An 18948-nucleotide genomic window follows, 5' to 3' on the forward strand; every position below is an offset into this window, starting at 1 on the left:
ACGGGCAGAGATAGAAAAATATAGTAACTGAAACGAAAATTTTACTAGATGGGATTAAGTGCAGGTTAGCTCTTTCAGGAGAAAAGCTCAGTGAACTTGAAAACATAGTGAGAATTTAACCAAAAGCATAGAGAGAAAAAAGATTGAAAAAGATGAAAAGCACCTTGGTTGCCTATAGTATGATAACCATGGGCATAAGTGTAATTGTAGTCTCAGAATTTAGAGGGAGGGTGAAAGAGAAAAATATTAATGGCTGAAATTTCCCCAAATTTGAAGAAAATATAAACCCATTGATCCAAGAAATTCAACAGAGCCCAGGCAAGATAAACAACACACACACACACACACACACACACACACACGGTACATCAAGAAAATTGGTGAAAATTAGTGATAAAGAGAAAAATGTTAAAAGCAGGCAGAGGGAATAAAAAGATATTACATACAAAGGAATAAAGTCAAGAACGGCAGCAGACTTGTCATCAGAAACTGTGCAAACCAGGATGCAATTTAATAGCAATTTTCAAGTGCTAGAAAAATTGTCAACCTAGGATTTTACAGCCAGTAAAAATACAAAATAAAGGAGAAAAAAATAAGGGCCACACAAGAACTCTTTTAGACAAAAACTGAGACAACTCATGACCAGCAGACACACATTACAAGAACTATTGAAGGAAGTTTATTAGGCAAAAGATACCAGGTGGAAATTGGACTATACAAAGGGATAAAGAATGCTAAAAGTGGTTCATATGTTGATAAAAAAAATTTTTCTCCCTGTTTCAGTTTCTTTAAAACATAAATGTCTCTTTAAATAAAAAACAATGACAGTGTTTATCTAGTGAGATTTATAACATATGTAAAAGTAAAATGTATGACATCAGGGCTTCCCTGGTGGCACAGTGGTTGAGAGTCCGCCTGCCGATGCAGGGGACACGGGTTGGTGCCCCGGTCCGGGAGGATCCCACATGCCACGGAGCGGCTGGGCCCGTGAGCCATGGCTGCTGAGCCTGCGTGTCTGGAGCCTGTGCTCCGAAACGGGAGAGGCCACAACAGTGAGAGGCCCGTGTACCCCAAAAAAAAAAAAGTATGACATCAATGGCTCAAAGAATGGGTTGGGGAAAGGAAACATATCATAAGGGTCTTATACATGAAGTGGTGTATTTTTTGAAGGTAGGTTGTCTTAAGCTAAAGAGTATTCACGAAAATAGCTAAAAAAGAGTTTTAACTAATAAGAAACTAATGGTGGATATGAAGTGAAATCCTAAAAACTAATCCAAAATAAGACAGGAAAAAAGGGGAGAAGGACCAAAACTAGATGGACCAATAGAAAACTTGTAACAATATGGTAGGACAACATTCAGTCATATCAGTAATCACATTAAACATAAATGATCTACTCTAATCAGAAGGCAAAGATTGTCAAGTTGGATAAAAAACCAAGGTAACCTTCAAAATAGGTTAGAAACAAAAGGGTGTAAAATGTATACAATGTAAGCACGAAGTATGAGAAAACTGGAGTGGCTATAGTAATATCAGAGTGGGCTTCATAACAAGTGATATTAAGAAGGTTAAAGAGGGACACTTCATAATAATGATAAATGGGTCAATTTGTCAAGAAGAAATAATAACCTTAAATTCCACAATACTACATTGTAAAAATACACAAAGCAGAAACTGATAGCACTGAAAAAAAAAGAAACTAACAAATCTTCAATTGTAGTTGTAGATTTTAATACCCATATCAGTAATTGATGGAAAAAGTTGAAACATGATCAGGGAGGATATAGATGCACATAACAACACTGTAAACCAACTTGACTTCACTGACATTTACAGAACGTTCCACTCACCAGTAGCAGAATATGCATTCTTTTCAAGTGCACATGGAATATCCACCAAGATAGCCCTCCATCTTCTAATACATAAAACAAGTCTCATTAAGTTTAAAATGATGGAAATTATGCAGAGTGTATCCTATGACCACAATATAATTAAGCTAGAAATCAATATCAGAAAGATATCTGGAAAATCCTCAACATTTGTAATTACACCACATACTTCTAACTAGCACATTGGTCAAAAAAAAGGAGGGGTGATTAAAAGATGTTTTGAAGTGAATCACAATAAAAACACATCAAAATTTCTGGGATATATGTGAAGCAGTGCTTAGGCAAATCTTTAAACGATCTAAGTGTCCACCTTAAGAAGGTAGAAAAAGAAGATCAAATTAAAACGAAAGTAAGTAGAAGGAAGGAAATAGTAAACAAAAGAACAGAAATTGATGAAATAGAAAACAGGTAAACAACAGAGATAAACAAGGAAACCAAAAGCAGGCTCGTTGAGAAAACGATTAAACCTCTAGCTATCCTAATCAACAAAAATAAAGAGGAAACACATGTTACTAAGTATAATGTCAGAATTGAAAGAGGGGACATCACTACAGATTGTACAGAAATTAAAAACATATAGAAAGAATATTACAAACATCTTTTGTACATAAGTTTGACGACTTTGATGAAATGGATACATTCCTTGGAAGGCACAAATTATGTAATGAAATTGACTTCGGAAGAAGGACAACATTAGAGTAGCACCGTATCTATTAAAGAAGTTATGTTCCTGCTTAAAAACCTTCCCACACAAACAAACCAAACCAAAACCAAGAACTCCAGGCCCATACATGTTTTAACTGATGAATTCTATCAAACATTTGAAGGAGAAATAATTCAGAAAATAGATGAAAAGGAAACTCTTCCCAACTCATTTTAGGACACTAGCATTATGCTAACATCAAAACTAGGTGAAGACCTTACAAGAAAAGAAAACTATAAACAAATATCCTTCTTGAACATAGGTGAAACATTTTGTGAACGAACCATTAGTAAGTCAAATCCAGCAGGATATTAAAAATGAGTTTATTCGAGTGATGCAAGGTTGGTTTAACATTGGAAAATTCACTAGCATAAGTTCATCACTTTAACAGAAAAAAGCTATATGATCCTGTCAGTAGTTACAGGAGAAAGCATTGGAGTACATTCAACAGCCATTTGTGATAAAATCTGTCAGGAAACTAGAAACAGAAGAGGATTTTCTTAACCTGACGAAAGACATCTACATGTAACTTCTAGCTGAAGTCCTATTTAAAGTCAAAAGATGGAGTGCTTTCCTCCTAAGACAGGACACAAGACAAGTATGCCCATCTCCTCCATACGTGTATCTAATACTGTAATGGAGGCCCCAGCCAGTGTAACAGGCAATAAAAAGAAACAAATGACATACACATTGGCAAGGTAGAAGTAAAAGGTCTTTATTTGCAGACAACATGATCATGTATAGAGAAAATGCTAAGAAATCTCTAAAATGCCACTAGAATTTGTCATTGAATTTATTAGCGAGCTTGCAGGACGCAGAGTAGATACACAAAATCAGTTTTATGTATATATACCAGCAATGAAAAATTAGAAATTGAAATTGAAAATTTATATCAAAATACAAAGGACCTATAAAAACTAAAAAATGTATTTACAAGAACAATATTGGAAGGTTTTTAGTACCTAATTTCGAGACTTCCTCTACTTTTTAAAGCTCCTTCTTTAAAGCTGCGGTGATCAAGGTAGTGTTGGCCTAAGGTAAACATATATATCAATGGAATAGAATAGAGAATCCAGAAATAGACCCACACATATATGGTCAGTTGATTTCTGACAGTTGTGCCAAGTTAATTCAATGGGGAAAGGATAGTCTTTTTAACAAATGGTACTGGAACACGTGGATATTAAATGTAAAAACATTAACCTCAACTCTTACTTCTTCTAGATATAAAAATAACTTGAAAAGAATCATGGATCTAAATATAAAATACTAAAACTATAAAACTTCAAGAAAAAAATTACAGGAGAAAATACTCGTGAACTTGGGATAGGCAAAGATTTCTTGGGGCCCAAAAAGGATGAACCATAAAAGAAAAATTGACAAATGGGACTCCATCAAAATTTAAAACTTCTATTCTTCAAAAGACATCGTTAAGAAAATGAAAAGGTGATCTTTAAACAGAGAGAACATATTCACAATACATATACCTGACAAATGACTTGTAGCCAGAATATATAAAGAACTCTTACAGCTCATTAAAAAGACAACCCAGTTAAAAATCTAGGCACGAGAAAATAATGAATGCAGCACAGGAAAAGGTGTTCAACATCATTAGACATCAGAAAAATGCAAACCAAAACAATGAGATACCATTGTATATTCATCAGAATAGCTAAAATTAAAAGAACAAGTGTTAGAATGGAACTTTCATGTATTGCTGGTAGGAAAGTAAAACGATAAAACCATTTAAACTGTTTGGCAGTGTGTTATAAAGTTAAACATTTACCATAACATACAACAATTTTACTACTAAATATTTACCTAAGAGAAATGATAACATATATTTACACACGTACTTGTACATGAATGTCCATAGCAGCTTTATTCATAATAGCCTCAAGCTGGGAGCAACTTAAATGTCCGTAAACTAGTGGATGGATGAACACATTGTGGCATATATCCATGTAATAATATACTACTCAGCACTTAAAGGGAACAACGTACTGATACATGCAACAACATGAATGAATCTCAGAAACGTTATGCTGAGTTCAATAAGCCAGACACAAAAGAATACAAACTCTATGATTCCATTTACTGCCCACAATTATTATACCAGAAATGATGCTAAAAAACCCCCAAACAAACAGATTTAATCTATAGTCACAATAAACAGACATGTTGTCTGCAGCTGAGGATGGAGTGTGATTGACCTGGATGGGGCTCAAGGGAACCTTTTGGTTTGATCAGTGTGTTCTATATCTCTACAGTTTGATTAACCAGGATGGGGCTCAGGGGAAACTTTTGGTTTGATCAGTGTGTTCTATATCTCGACTATGGTGGTGATTATATGGATATATGTATATGTTTGTAAAATTCATTGAAATGTACACATTTTACCTCAATAATGTTGTTTTGAAAAAAATTCCAAAAATTTGAAAGTTAATTTACTAACAAAACATTAACTTCTGACTAATGTTAGAAGACCTCTCTGTGTAAGGCTGAAACTGAGTTGACCTGAAAATTCCATTTAGATAAGTCAGTATACACAATATAAATAAAAATACATGAATTAAATATCCTTAAACAAGCAAAGAGAGTAGATGAATTCTCAGTGTAGTTAGCCTATGATTTGATGTATTGGAATGGGACCCTAGCATCCTTAAAATTCATTGATGTACCTTTCTAATTTCTTTAATTGATATTTGGTAGTGTCTTTGGCTCTAAGAAGAATCCAGCTAAAATGAAGTAATTACATATAATCCCCTCTTGATTTTGTTTTCTTGTTCTTTTCATTTTTTTAACTAGAAAGAATATGTAGAAGATACTCCAGTGTCACTTACGATCTGTTTTTCCTGTTAGGAACAGAACTCCTAGATTTTACCTGAGCACATACATGGCTGCCCATCCAGAAACTACATTTCTCTGCTTCTCTTGCAGCAGGGTGTGGCTTTGGACTAATGAGAGGTGACTGGTGACGTGTATAACGTTACCTCATTAAGGACAAGCTACTTGCCCTAGACTTTCTCTTTTCTCTTTCTGCTGGCGGGGATGTTACATCAGGTATAGCAGCCACCTTAGGTCCAGAGATGGAAGCCACGTGGAAGCTGATAGAGTCATCTTGGGTCCCTGAGTGATCTTGTGACGCACACCTCCCCCTGCACCCCGCATTGTGACATGAAAAAGAAAAATCTCTAACTGTGCCTACTATATTTTTGAGTCCTTTTGTTATGGTAGAAATTTTATACCCTAATACAAAATGGAAAGCATTTAAGACTTTTAAGTTTTTCTCTTGTACTGTTTTGCCATAGCCAGTATATTTTGGTGTGTATTCTCATCTATTTATTTATTTATTTATTTAGGCTGTGTTGGGTCTTTGTTGCCGCACACGGGCTTTCTCTGGTTGCAGCGAGTGGGGGCTACTCTTTGTTGCGGTGCACGGGCTTCTCATTGTGGTGGCTTCTCTTGTTGCAGAGCACAGGCTCTAGGTGTGCAGGCTTCAGTAGTTGCAGCATGTGGGCTCAGTAGTTGTGGCATGTGGGCCCTAGATCGCGCAGGCTCCAGTAGTTGCGGCGCATAGGCTAAGTAGTTGTGGCTCACAGGCTTAGTTGCTCTGCGGCATGGGGAACCTTCCCAGTCCAGGGATTGAACCCATGTCCTCTGCATTGGCAGGCGGATTCTTAACCACTGCACCACCAGGCAAGTCCCTGATATGTATTCTCAATTGAAATAATTTCTAAACTAGTATATGATTTCATGCCAAGAGTTCTCTTTGATCCAGTAGTTATTTAGGAGAGTGTTTCTCCAATTTACAAGTTACTTTTAAAATTTAGGTACTAATTAGTAATAAATTGATACACAGCATTCTGCTTTTCTAATTTTTAAATGTCTTCATTGACTAATTTATGATCAGTTTTAGTAAATTTTCACAGACTTTTTCAAAGAATTTGTCTTCCTTGTAAAATACTAAAATATTTATTTATTATGTTGTTTAACTTTTCTATAATTATTTTTTATCTGATCTCAAAGGCTTAAAGATGTAAATCAGTGATTTCTTCCATTAATTTTTCTTTATATTTCTCTCTTTTTTTGTTTTGCTTTGTGTGTTCATGTATTATTAACTGTCAGTATCTCAATTGAGGATTATACCTTTTATCAGAATAATATCACTTTTTTCCTAATTTATGCCTTGTGCTTTGTGTTTTAGCTGACATTAATATTGCTACTTTAGTTTATATTTCCCTATGTATCTGTGTACTTCTTATTATATTTATCCTTTCTTTGTCATTTCTTTTAGATATGTTTTCTATAAGTGGAGCATAGTTGGATTTCATAGTTGGATTTTTTAACCTAATGGGAGGAACCTTTGTCTTTTAACAGGTATTTTAACTCATTTATATTTATTGTCAAAATTGATCTTTAATTCGTTTTATTTCATTGATCTTGTTTCTTTTATACAAGTCTTTTATTTTCCATTGTGTTTTGGGCTTTTTGCTATTTGATTTAAAGTTTATCTTTGTTTAATTTGGTTTTGAATTTTGCCTGCTTTGAAATCTGCTGCTGATTATTTTTAAGTTTTTTTGAAACGTTAAATCTATGTAATACCTATAATTAAGTCAAGAATGAGATGGTATCTTTTGTCTTCCCTCAGTAGGAAATGAGAAATTTAATAAAGTTTTACTTATCTGCTTCTCAGTTTTCATTGATATCTTAGATTTTTATCTCAGACTATTATTAAATTGTAATTTAAAATAATTTGTAAAATATTTTCATTAATTTTTATAGCTATAGAAATTATGAAAACCCTAAGATTGTCACAACTTTAAATAAATTGCCATGTTTTCCAAGTATATATCAAAGTGAGCCTTAAGAAAGTCATTAAAAATATGCTATTGTGCCATATTACGTTACTTCTCATTTTCTTGACCTATTTCTGTATTATATCTTAAAAAGACACTTTTTATTATTGCCCACATTCAGGCCCTTTTCCTTCTCATTAGACTGGGAAAAAAGAAGAAATAGTCAAACTGAAGTTAATGTATCAGATTTTGTATTTGGTGTTTGCAATGGCAAAGTATAAGATTCAGAATATGTTTGGGATTACTGAATTACTGGATTTTATGGTGATGGGTAGGGAAACATTACCAGTTATTTAGGAGTAAGCTTGTTTTCTGAGATGTCCCTGTCAGTTATGGTACCAGGTGGCACAGGGCATGGCATTTACATTCTCCTCAATGTTTGCTCAGTGTCGGAGGCCGTCCTTTTGCTTTGAGTCCCTGATAGAGTATTAGGATGCTCCTAGTCGTGTGCCCTTCTCAAGTGGGCGTCATCTCCATTCCCTCACTATCATAAGCGTGCTTGTGTACAGGGCTTTCCCATTTTTTTCAGAATATACTTGAGGACTATTTATGGAAGCGGCTCTTAGAGGACACGCAGCCTTGTCTTGGAAATAGTGTGGAGGAAGGAAGCCTGTAGCAGTTGCAAGGGGTAATATCTTTAAGAAAATAGTAATGTAGCTGTTACTTTGAACTGGAAGGCTTGTCTTTATTTCTCATATTTTTTTAGCAGATAATTATGTAGCTGGACTACCAAAATGCAGGGAGTGAGGGGAAGCTGCGGACAGCCTCTTCAGGATTGCGGGTCAGGGTGAAGTTCTTGGCCAGACTCCTTTCCGTGTGGCATGTGGAAAGCAGACAGGCTGAGGAGAATGCAGGAGGACCGTTAGTCTTGCTTTGATCCTCTGTTTTCCTTTGTGACCATGGCAAACGTCTCAGCTCTTCTAGGCCTCAGGCGGGGTCTGTGCTGTGAGGTTGATGACTGTCCAAGATGCTTTCTCACTTTAAAACTCCACGCCTGACCAGGGCACCAGGGATAGCAAGGGAGTTTCCATCTGACAGAGCTTTTATTTCGTTTAAGCAAAGAAGTTAGCTTCATTTCATCTTGGAAAGTCAAGAGAAATAAATCACTTCTCTTACCACCTTGAGTAAGGAGAATTGGAAGGATCATATGTGACTCATGTATTTATGCTCCGACCTGACATTAGCAAGTGACACACGTTGTGGTGGACTGTCCCGCCATAACACCTGGAAGTAATCTAGTAATAGAATGACTCAGAGGAATGTGAAATCACCATTTTTTTCCCTGAGAAAACTAAAATATTTATCTAGACTCCCAGAAGGTTCTTGCCTTTTTCCCTGGGATGTGTGCATGTTTTGAGATTGAGGGTCCTGGGAGGTAGGCCCACTGTGCGACCTTCAGCCAGGCATCAGACTGAAGGTCATGCCGAAGATCTTTCATTGATGAGGTCCTGAGTGGTCCAAAGGCTGCTTGCCCTGAGTTTGTGTTTCATGAGGTCAGCAGTAGGAGGCCGCCCAAACAGGCTTTTTGTCCTAAGCTGAGCTGGGCATGGTCACAAGCAGGGTGGGCAGAGAGAGTTTTCAGATAATGAACATGTCACAATTGTGGAAGAGCGAGGACACAGTGCTGACTGAATGGAATCTGTACAGCAGTCAGAGGACGACTCTTTTTGAAGAAGGGCTTTGTTCTGGCTAGGTTCTGGAGGATGATTCCCGACAAAGGCTCCATCCAGAGCAGTGTGGAAAAAAGATCATTGCTTCTTTTCTCTATAGTCATCACTCTGAGGACTAAAAAGTCATTGAAAAGTTTTATTTCCTGCTCTATCAAGATCTTCTAGGGGAAAAGAAAAAAGAGAATTGTTTCATTTCAGAAATGCATTTTGTTTCAGTCAATAAAAAGTTGCTGTGAATAAGTCAAAATAACATGCAAAATAAATTCGAAACATGGATAAAAAAAGTAGGTGGTAGGCTTTTATTAACTGCCAGTGTGAGGTAGGCCCTTCTAGGGATGCAGAAACCAACGTTCAGTAACCTCTGTTCTCAGGAACTGAGCTTGAGTGAGGCAGACAGATAGATGGCTAATACTTACTATGTTTCAATTGGGTTTTTATAGAGCAGCTACTCTATGCAAGACACCGCACTAGGTGCTGAGTCTACAAGGCGAGGTAGATAGAGTCCCTGTTCTCAAGATATTTAGAGTCCAGAGTGAGATGCGTCACCAGGCATGCCGAGCACCAGGTACGCGGAGGCGTACAGGAAGACATCAGTAATTAGAATGCACAGGACGGAATACACAGGCGACTTTGAACTTGCGCCAAGAGCTAAGCAGTCTGGAGGCACCGATTCCTGCAGCGGTTGCCGTAAGCTGTGCTTATTAATGTTCTGGCCCCAGAGCTACACCTTTCTGATGTTAAGGATAATAAAAATAGCCAAGAATCGTACAGTGCTTGACTCTGTGTCAGCACAGTCTAGTACTTTACACATAACAACTTACGTAATCCTTGCAACAGTCCTATCAGGTAGTGTTAATATTAGACCAGAAACTGAGGCCCAGAGCAGGTGGGTAACAGCTAGCCTGCGGTGGGTCACCACGGTGCTAGGTTGAGGCTTCTAGAATCAAGGAAGCCAGCTACAGGAGGAGCCATTGTTCAGAGGTTTGCAGATATAGCAGCTTAACAGTAATGAGCCCATAGCTGAGCATATGGGAGAAAAAAATCGTTGATACATGTGCTTTTCATTTGCTAGAAATACAGATGTATATTGTTGTTGTTGTTGAAATTGCCCTATACTAGCTACACATTATATCTAGAATTTTTATTTGAAATTATAGGAAAATAACTTTTGATCAAATAGTATTACCCATTTATTTACAGAGAAGGACTTTCTTGAATTATAAATATATCTAAAAGAGATCGTACTGCTTCCCGCAAACACCGACTCCACGGCTCCTTGAGGTGGAGATTTCTATTCAGCCTAATGTCCTCCTGGTCAAGTAAGAGGCTGCTTTCTCTGCCTCTCATCTGTTGAAATGTCTGTCCCTGTTTACAGTACTGGAGGTCTTTAATTTATAAGCTGGATTTGTAAATTGCAGGGGCCTGGGGCTTCCCCTGGTGCGTGAACTACAGGAGGCCTGCTATTTGCTTCTTTGAGGGAGTTCATAAGAGCTTTTGTGACCTGGTTTGCCCACAGTTCATAGGCTCACATCTAGGTGATCTGAAGGAAGAAGAATGGGGTGAAAAAGTCAAAGTTATGCTTGTGAACGGGAAGGAAAGTTAGAATTTTAAAACCAGCATCAAAATGGTACAGACAAGAATTAGAAGCTAGGAAGAGCCTAGGAGGAGAGGTTTTTAATTAGAGCAACCCTCAAGACATTGGAAATTGTTGTGACGATTTTAAATGGGCAACCCCTTTGGCCTTAAAAAGAATCAGCAATTTGACTTTCTGTATGTGGGTTATGAAATGTAAACACACAGAATTCAAGGGGAAAAGGTGATTTTTCAATGTAAAACTGTTTCAATTTATGGCTTCCTGGACATTGAAAGCCTCCTTGCACCTTGATTAAATACATTGAGTGGTTTTGAAATGTAATAAAATTGTAAGGAAGGTTTTCTTTTTTTTCTTTTTGCACAAGCAGGTATTTTCAGTGTAACAATCAGGAAGATTAGGCAGTCTGTGACATAAAGCTAGTAACATGGTGTTACTAAATAAGGAAAAGGAGCTTTAGACCTCTTTTTGACTCTATCTACAAATAAAATAAACTTTTTCATGCAATACTGAAATCAACTATGCAGTTAAAGAAACTTATTAAGATAATACTTTGTGTAAATCTATTTTCTACTTTGCTTTACTAAAAATTTTATTTATAGAAGGAATACATAAATACCTTTTTTTTTTAAAAAAAAAAAAAAAGCCTTACAAATCAAGGATTTAAAGGGATTAAAGTTCCCTTTGACCATCACGGTCCCTGGGTCATCATTTTGCCCGTTATTCTTCCAAATCTTGTTCTGAATACTTACATGCATATATTTGTATGCCTAGAACAGATATTTATGTTTTGTGTAGATGTTAAAAAATAACCCACAGAGGGACTTCCCTGGCGGTCCAGTGGTTCAGACTCCGCATTTCCAGTGCAGGGGGCGTGGGTTCGATCCCTGGTTGGGGAACTAAGATCCCACACGCCACAGTGTGGCCAAAAACAAAAACAAAAAGACCCCATAGAATGTATTGTTTTGCTGGTTGACTCAAATATGACGTTGCATTATATCTTTTGTTTTTAGTAGTTCAGGAATGTTACTGACTGCAGCTGGTATTTACTGAGTAGTTATTATGTGCTAGGCAAGACGTTTAGCATCTTTCATATAATTTTGTTTCATAATCTTCATAATAAGCTTCAGAGGTGAATAAAAATCATTGATTTTACGTGAGTAAAATTCCACCGTCATTATGTCTCACATTTACGTTAAATTACTAATGCCAGTAGTTCCATCATTGTTTAATAAGACTTCAAAAATAAAACATTTGGAATGATTTTTTGGATTGCTAAGAATGTAACTGTTAGTTCTGTTAGATTTGTTGTTCTTGTGCTGTTGGCCTCTCCACCCAGCCCTGGGAGTGAGTGTCTCTGCTAAGCCAGAAGGCCGGGAATGTGCTCACCTTTTAGGCATGAACAGGTAGTATGTGTCATGTATGACTCATTCTAAATGAAGAACAGACAACCCCAGACATTTCCTCAGTAGCTAATGGTTTTCAAAGCCCATGCCTGTGATGATGTCCTTATTTGGGGGACAGTTACATGATACAAGTCCTAAGTGTGAGCAGGTTTGTTTTTGAAAGATGCTTTTCACTGTGCTTTTGGCCATTCCGGTCTGAGGAGTAAAGGCTGCTGTCGTAGGAACTCTGATTGTTTTTATGGGAATTGGTAGAAAAGGAGCGATGTTGGGTGGGTTGAGAGAAAAAAAGATTCTGCTTATTATGTGTACTCTGACTTTAGAGTTTGGATGAAGATATTTTCAAAATTTCCTGACAAAGTAGAAAGCTTTAATGTCTGGGCAGCTGTCAAAAGAGTTTAGATCTCAGCTCTTCTGCTCAACTAGCTGAGGAATCTTGTAAAAGCCACTTATGCTGTTTCAATCAAATGATAATAATACCCACTTAATAAAGTTGTGGGGTGGAATTAACGTAAAGTGCCTTGTACAGTGTGAAGCACTGTATGAATGTGCAAATATTGGGTGATACTCTTACTGTTTTCATCATCGGAACTGTTGTCAAGGTCGTCTGCAGTTTGCCTCTTTTACTATTGCCTCTGTCCTGAGAAATTAACCTGCTTTCCTCTGTCCTTTATTACATGGAAGGGAGTACTGTAACAGAGCTCTGTGGTCTTCAGAAGAGCAAAAGGGGCCTTACTGCTGAATCATTGAACGAATACTGAAGTACAGCCAGCATTTTTTCAGGCCTAATGTAAGAACTGAAAAGATCATCTACAGTAACTCAAGAAGCGGAGATATGCCAAAGGTCCCAATAAATATCATTTCATTGTCACCAGTACATAGTGTTTGTAGATGTATTTGGCCTTTTCGTCTTCAAGAGAAAAGTAGACAAGTATTAATTAATATCTGTCTATTTAGAAAAGTGTTTGTTACTAAATTCTGTTGCAGTGGGACCTGGTTTGAAAAAAACCATCAGAAATTATCTTGTGTTCTGGCTTCTTTTTGGCTATAATACTTAAATTATTCTGAAATCTCAAATAACGTTCAAAGAAGGTATGAAGTTTTTATGCTTATCAGAAGGAGACATGGGTTAAAGCGATTAAGAGGCCTTCCAAGTAAGCTCTCATTTCCAGGTGAGCAGATAGCGCCATTGAGTTTCCGTGTGGTCCACGCGGTGATGGGAACTGATCGTTGCTTGGAAGCCCAGTCAGAAGTCTGCAGTTGAAATCTCAGTTGCTGTTTGGGTGACGTGCCATGCACTGTACAGAGTCACTACTGGTACAGGTTGTTTCTTGGGGAAGCTATGTGTGCTTTGGAGGAGAGGTACATGCTGAAAACAGAGCAAAACAAAACAAAACAAATCTTTGGTTTTGTTGTTCCTTCTTCTGGATAGTTCTAAAAAGCTAACCCCTCTTCTGGATACTTCTAAAAAGCTAAGCCTTTTAACTTTCATTGGTGGTTTGCTTTGTCATCTCTGTGTTCACTTTCATTTATTTCTTGACCACTATGGCAAACCATCTCTATCCTGGTTATACCAAGGGAAAAAGTGAAATCTTGTGTCAGAGTGACCTGTAAAATTCTATTCCATATTTTAGACTTAGCCCACTGGAGATATCACTTTCTTCTTCATTTTATTTCACTACCCCACCATGCCCTTACTGTCCGAGCACCATGGAGTGGGTTGTTTGTTGTTTTTTTAATGAATCTCACACTCACCTATTTATAGAAACTGAGCATTTCCCCCTTTCCCAGAGGCAACTGTGGCAAGAGTAGCTTGTTTGCTTGAGATGGGGACCAGCGGGGCTCTGAAGCAGCCCAGGATCTGCACAGTCACACTTGGTTCTCCTTAACTAGCAACTAGAACTATGTTAACTTGCCTTGACTATCCCTAAGCAGCTCTTTAAAAAAAAAAAAAGTTTACAATCAGTTGAATTCTCTAAGCTTCTGGCTTACAATAGTGAAAAAACTTTTACACAGAGTAGATAACGGATGGAGTAAGAATTTCTGATTCGTTTGCATGTTATTTATTGTGGAAAGAATGTTTTCCCTACAGACTGACAAGGAACAAGATGTTTAAACATAAGCCAGGGTGGAGACCTGTTTGTTTGGTCAGCTTCAGAGAAGCCACGTTTCCCTACTTATGAAGAGTCTGCCAACTCTTCTATCCTCGCCACCCCCGCGTGATTCTTCAAGTTTCCTTGGGATTTTTACTTAGGCCTCTTGTCGGATGAGGCAGTGATAGAGTGCCTACGTGGCAATCAGAAAGGCTAAAGGCTTTTTCCTGCAGCAGCATGATTTTATCATGTCATTATGAGTTTATGCTGTGTGTGTGTATGTATAAAATCGCTTTTTCCCAGTCCCCTTCTGCTGTTGGCTTGTGTATTCGCATTGCTGGGTGGCAGCAGGACCCCATTTATCACAGGCGGTAGCAGTGGGTACGGAGATATGAAAGGGTTACTGTTCACATTTCCTGTGTAATTCCCTCTGATCTTACTGAGCTGTAATTCCTTTCTTGATGTGAAACATTCCCAGGCTCCTATAACCTTCTCGCCGGGTTGCACTAGCCAAGTTTGTCCCAGGTGATGGTGTAGGCGGACCTCCTGTTTTTAAAGATTAGAAATCACTCCTTCGTCGGTGAGATAGGCTACATGCTCATTACTTTTCAATCCCAGAAGAAATCCCTTTGATTTGAAACCAGAACAGAGCACTAACATATTAGTTTTAAAATTCACATTTAGCAGCCAACAATCAAATTTGTTGTCAAATTAATTGTGTCGATTTAACAATCTGCCGATTGCTGGTTTAGTGAATTTCGAGGTAAATGAAAGCCCGTTGATCTAGTGAAGACTTACGTTCTTCCTTCTAAAAGCACACTTGAAAAATGGGTTCTGATTAGCAAAGGGTACATTTTGATGCCGCTGCCTTACTTTTAGCTTATGTGATTGGTAGTGTGTTTTAAGTTGCCTCAAATGTAAAGCTGCTTAGCTGAAACGGCAACATTTCTGCTTCAATTCAGTTCAGGAGGTTGTAGCTGAGCGTAGGGAGATACTTACTTTCTACTTTTTCTCTGGTTTTTAAAGTATATAGCAGCTCACTTTTATTCCACAACTTTTTAAGTATACATTTTCGTGGTTGGCAAAAGGTTTTCTATTTTTGCCTTTTCCCCTTGAGTTTCGGGAGAAAATGTTACGCTCCTGTGAAGCGTCCGTATGTGTCAGCGGCTGCTGATGAATTGGTAGGGACCCGGCGCACCTATTCCAACACTGGCCTCGTCCAGGTAACGAGCTGCCCTTTAGACGCAGCCCTGGGTAAGTTTGCTCGTGTTGTTTAGAGCGCATTGCCATGTACCCACCCGTCAACTTGGGGTTTGGGGATGGATAGAATCGAAACAATGTCTCTCTGAAGGAGTTTCTAGAATAATTTAAGTTTGCTGGCCAAAGCTATTTACATGGCTGAAAGCAGTGAGATAAAATATTTTTTATGCACCTTCCCATGTGTAATATGGTTTTCCATGAAGGTGGGTGGAGGAATTTTTGGATTGATTCTGTTTGAATCTGCCTTAGGGGTCAGCATGCCTGTTGATATTTCTCATTCCCTTTTAGGCTGCCTGAGACAGCCTGTCACGCAGGTGGCTTTCGATAGAGGGTTGTTTGAATGAATGAAGTAGATTACGTTTGTAGATTCGGAAGTGTTCCGTCTGTGCGCAATTAAGCACGTGTCTAACAACGTAACCCTCTCTCCTCTTCCTACTTGGTCATAGAGAAAAAGGACATTTAGTCATAAATTACTTAAATTATAGATAGTCTGTTAACATTTCCTAAGACCAGTAAGCCCATTTATTATTCTCATGATGGGAAGATGCTTGTATTTTCTCCCATATCGTTATTCCTAGGGCCATCATAAAGCACTCAGTGGTAATGTTAATTAGTGGACAGATACTTAGAGAATGCCGACATCCACGGCATCGTGCCTGGCACTGTGTGTTCTCCAAAGACGTGTGCGACTTTGGTCCTACCACCGGGAGTCCAGACTTCTCAACACACAGGATCTGTACACTGGCCGGTTAAACAGCAACTTAAGGTCCATAAAAATGATGATGGGCTATGTGAGAGGCCTGAACGAGAACCAGGTGGCTTAGTGGAGAAGTCGTTTCACTTGAGTTAGAGAGCAGTGAGAGATTTCATCAAGGAAGCTTGAGTCGGGCATTAAACTAATGGTTGGGGTTCAGATAGGAAGGAGTGAGTCTCTTTGACATTTATATATATGGGTGATCATTATCACACTTTGTGTTCCCAACAGCGGTGAAGAAACAGCAACAAGAAACTTAAGTATACGATGGAGACCTTTCTCCATTGGTGACTTATTTGTTCCTTATTTTTTACTGAAGTGGAATTTCAAAACAGCTTCCACCAAGGACATACAGCAGCTCTTTAAGTTACCATAAGGATCCACTTCAGTAGGGAGTGTCCTCCCAAATTTCTCACCCATTTAAAATTTCAGCAGGAAGGCAGGAATAAGACACATTGAAAAATTATCATACATGACTCCACGTTGGTGATAGAGGCCCCATCCAATCTCAGTGGCAAGTTTAACAGCTCTCACTGTTGAGTTACATCTCGATTTGAAGTCTAACGTATAAGGAGATAGATCCAAATTGACAGTTCCTTTTTGCACAGATATTGATGGTGGTAGTCACTATAGACAAGTATAACTTCACGGCAGTTTTTTATTAACCCCTTAAAAGTTCTTCTACAGTAAAGCAATTGTTACATTAATATCCCAAACTCCTTTAACCCAGTTTTGGTTTTGTAAAGCAAATTTAAAAATGGATAGAATTTTTATTGGGATCCTTGGACTGTATTTCCTTATTATTATTATTAAAAACAAATACTTTAGTGCATTTAATTTTAGAGCCAGACTTCTGTCTCTAGTTTCATCCTTTTATTGTATAAAACAGCCAAGGGAAGAATTATACAGCAAAGAAGTGAAACCAGTTTTTCTAACACAGTAAGGACGGAATCTTAAGACGGTCTGCTGACTTTCTTTTAGTCTTTTGGCCAGTAGCAAATTTATGTGGCCCTCTGCGTATTTCTGAATATGCCCATTTGTTCAGCTATATAAACTGAAGTGTGATAGTGAAGGGGAAACTATAGCCAGTGCTTGTTTCCCATATTTTTGTGACGATCTTGGCTTTTAAGATATCACTAAGTGATCCACGATTAAAGAGTGTGGTGGTTGGCTAATTTTATGTAAGGTGAGAGCATTTCAGTGAATATTGATATTTTATTTAACCTAGTATTTCCCAAATATATTTGACGGAAATGCCCACTGCCTTCCTTCCTTCCTTCCTTCCTTCCTCCCTTCCTTCCTTCCTCCGGCTTCCTTCTGTTCTTCCTTTCTTTTTTAAGAACACCTATTAAAATCTCTTGTAGAACAAGTTTCAGGAGTTGGTAACTATAAACTTTACACACACACACGTATATATTATTCAGGTCTACTGCTTAGGTCCATTTGCTTCTTCATCTTCACCTTTTCTAGGGCATAGGATGGGATATAGAAGGAAAAAGAATAATGTTTAAGACTTGCTAGCTATTCTGATGTCATGGTTAGTGGGAAAGAGGCTGAGGCTTCTTTCTGTCTAAAGCAAGGTATGAGATTTCTCTGATGATTTATTTCAAGAGTTCCTACTCTCTGCATCTTCTATAGCTTTGAACGATCAGTTGACCAAGCGTAACAGAAGTTACCTGTGGTGGGAAGAGTAGGGTGGATTGGAGGTAAAACGAGACTTTCACTTTCTACTATAAATACTTCTGTTTTGTTTGAATTTTTCCATTAGTGTAAATTCCTTTTGTAACCTTAAAACAAAGGACAAATTAGAAGCTCTCACTAGTTGAGAGAACCTCTATTTTATGCAAGGATTGCTTACTCCAAGCTTTTGTATACACTAGCCTCTGCGGTGTTTTTAAACTCACTTTGAAAAAAGTCAAAAAATTTAAACCATGTTTTCAGAAACAAACTTATTATATGATGGCAAATCTGATTAAAGTTAATATCCCTTGCCTCCACTGTACCTTGTACATATTTCTGTTGTTGCTATTAATATACTGCACCATCATTCTCTATTTACGTACGAAATGGGGAACTGTGTCTTACTTATCTCTGTATCTTCAGCACCTAACTTTGAACCATGTCGTAAGCATTCAATAAATGTTTGTTGTTGTGGGTGTAGGGAATGAAGAGGCTTACTTTAATATTTATTCCTAGGGGAATATATTAGTGATTGTCACTTTCAAATCTTAACAGGAATATGTTCTTTTAAAAATACCTTTAAAATATCATTTATTTTATTTTTGTGAAATGTAAATAAATACATCTGTCTTTTTTCAGAATTTAAGATGGTATTCATTAGTGCATATAACGTAAAATAAAATTTAAAATAAACGAATAAAATAACAAAGTTGGAGGACTTTGTTACTTCCCAATGTTAACACTCACTATAAAGCGACAGTAACCCAGACACTGTGACCTTGCCATAAGGATGGGCGTACGAGTCAGTAGAGTGGAATCAAGAGTCCAGAAATAAACCTTACATTTTTGGTCCATTGTATTTTGACAAAGCTGCTAAGACTATTCAGTAGGGAAAAGGTTCTCTCTTAAACAAATGGTTCTGTGGAAATTGGGTATCCTTATGCCAAAAAATGAACTTCCTCATAAAAATCAGCAATACACAAAACTTAACTCAAAGTTAATTATGGACCTAAATGTAAGAGCTGAAACTGTAAAATGTGTAAAAG

The 18948-nt window shown here is 37.6% G+C and overlaps 1 protein-coding gene across 45 annotated transcripts in view; it reads left to right on the plus strand.

Moving 5' to 3' along the window:
* Positions 1 to 18948, plus strand: part of ZNF438 (zinc finger protein 438) — a 275885-nt gene that overhangs the window by 54247 nt on the left and 202690 nt on the right. For all 45 annotated transcript variants that reach the window (XR_003436090.1, XR_003436085.1, XR_003436093.1 and 42 more), the window contains one exon: positions 6890 to 6972. The gene's annotated coding sequence lies outside the window, so the exon portion shown is untranslated. The remainder of the gene's footprint in view (positions 1 to 6889; positions 6973 to 18948) is intronic.

The sequence above is a fragment of the Aethalodelphis obliquidens genome, unplaced genomic scaffold, assembly GCF_003676395.1.
Source record: "Aethalodelphis obliquidens isolate GAN/ISIS:26980383/991018 unplaced genomic scaffold, ASM367639v1 scaffold23, whole genome shotgun sequence".
In the NCBI taxonomy this organism is placed as follows: Eukaryota; Metazoa; Chordata; class Mammalia; order Artiodactyla; family Delphinidae; genus Aethalodelphis; species Aethalodelphis obliquidens.